This window comes from Arachis ipaensis, chromosome B10 (assembly GCF_059453495.1).
Source record: "Arachis ipaensis isolate K30076 ecotype BB chromosome B10, ASM5945349v1, whole genome shotgun sequence".
NCBI lineage: Eukaryota > Viridiplantae > Streptophyta > Magnoliopsida > Fabales > Fabaceae > Arachis > Arachis ipaensis.
In genome coordinates this window covers 80,846,992-80,849,379 of record NC_142435.1, presented here as the reverse complement: position 1 = coordinate 80,849,379, position 2,388 = coordinate 80,846,992, and positions in this window count along the sequence as shown.

Sequence of the window (2,388 nt, the reverse complement as noted above, 5' to 3'; positions counted from 1 at the left end):
CCCCCTAACAGCAGCAACCGCCGTGCCCAACGCCGCCAGCCGCCGCGCCGGACGTCACCGCCAGCCACCGTGCCAACCACCGGACGCCACCATCACCACCACCCAACCACCTTCCTGCCTACTCTCCTTATTCAGCCTTCTAGGTTCCGCAACACGCAATACCTTTTATCCGTTCGTAGTTCTTCTTATTTTTTTTCCGTTTCTGTTCATAATTAGGATAGATAGTCTTGCATGTTGTAGTGGATTTTAGGTTGTTAGGTAGATTAGGCTGTGGTTAGTGGCTCTAGGTCTGTTTATTTGCACTGTTCTTGCTTCTGTTTTATCATTTTTGCACATCTGCTGTTGCTGTAATCTTGTTCATATGCTGTATTTCTTGTATATTGCTGCTCTTTACATTGAATTTTCATGTTTATATTATATATATGTACCTGCAGCTTGACTTTTTAATTCATATGAATTGCCTTGTTTGCTGTTTTTTTTCCGGGATAATCCAATTTTAGCCGGAATGCTGCCCAAATTTCTATAAAAATGTTTTCATTCATATTTCGGTTTGGCAATTTGAACTCTATTTTCCACTGCTTTTACCAAACCATTTCATAATTGCCAGGGCATGCTTTCTTATCCTTTTTGATTTCCTAGTTTATAAACCGCATTTGTGATGTTTTGATTCCAATTTTTGCTTTCTTTATATCTATTTGAATCAGCATCTACTTGTTTTTCTTGTTTGGTTATGAGTCACTATAGTTCCTACATGTGAATCCTTGTTACATGGAATATTTTCTTTATGCCACTTACCTTAACCCACTTTTTACTGACTCACCAATTTTAATTTACTAACTCCTCTTTCAAATTCTAACCATACTAACCATTTCAAAAATCTCTTTTCTGATTTTTTTTTTACTTACCTCTAACTTTCTAACCATGGCATAATGACACTTTTTCTGTTTAACTTGAATTCTGATACATTTTGGATTGTAAATTCTTCCTTTCCAATTTTTAAACTACTATATAATCCTTAATACACCATTACTTAAGTCATTTACCTATTTCCCATTCTCCTTTCCCGCTTTGAGTTTTCTTTGTTTAATTGCCTATTTGCTTCCATATTTTTATCCATATCCTGGTTTTTCATTTTTCAGGATGTCTGCCTCACAGAGGAAAGAAAAAGGCAAGGCTACTGGCAAGCGCAAGAGAGGAGATTCCTCTCGGTCCATCATTGACCTAATGCATGATTCCTCATGGCGGGAGAAGAACTTTACACAGCAGGAAAAAGCTGACCAGCTTCTCCCTGCAAATGATTCAATAAAATTTGCAAACCGATACTGTGAGCTGAAGTATCCGGCATTTGCAAACTCCAGGAATCTATACCTGGAGAGAACTCTGAGGATTCCAGAAGCACTCCAGCAGTACACCACTGAGCAAATCAAGCAAAGAGGCTGGTTCTTTCTGGAGAGAGCACTGACAGAGGTCAATGCATCTTGGGTCAGAGAATTCTACTGCAACTACTACATCACCACCCTCGATACAGTGAACCTAAGAGGAAAGCAGATTCTGGTCACTGAGGAGGCCATAGAGGACATTCTCCGGCTCCCAGCCAAGTCCGATCAGCCTAATGGTTATACAAAGGCTGAGGAGGACATGCGCCTGATGTAGTTTGATTGGGATGCTGTGAAGGCACAGATAGCTCTCGACCCGACGGTTCCTTGGGAGATGGGTTAGGACACCACCATGCCTAGAGGGATCAAGAAGGCGTACTTAAATGATGAGGCTCGGTTATGGCACCAGATCTTGAGCAACTATGTGATGCCAAGTACTCATGAGACGGAGATCCCAGCTGCTATGATCACCCTCCTATGGTGTGTGATGGAGGGTAAGGACCTTTATCTGCCACGCTTTATCCGGCATTATATGGCCAGGGTCCACGTCCGAGGCACCCTCCCTTTTTCGTATCTGGTTACACAGCTAGGCCGTCGAGCTGACGTGCCATGGGAGGATGCCGATGAGAGACCACCAGCGGCGGACTGCAGGAAGATCATTCCTCACAGCAGGAACTTCCTAGCTTTGGGCTACAGACCACCACCCTTCACTGCTACTGATGAGACAGCCCCACCGTCTGCTGGACCCTCTTCATCCACGGCTGCCCCTGCTGTCCCTGCTGCCACCACTGCACCTCCACCTGCCTTTGAGCCCATATACCGCCTCGTGCACCGCCTATTCCGACAGCTTGATTAGATGGAGCACCGTAACTGGTGCCGGTATGAGAGATTAGAGTGTCGCAGCCAGCGACGCTATTTGCATCTGAAGCTGATGATCCGACAGGGTGGTGACATCCCCTCCGAGCCCGACACACCATTAGAGCCATCAGAGGAGGATGAGGATGAGCCCCTA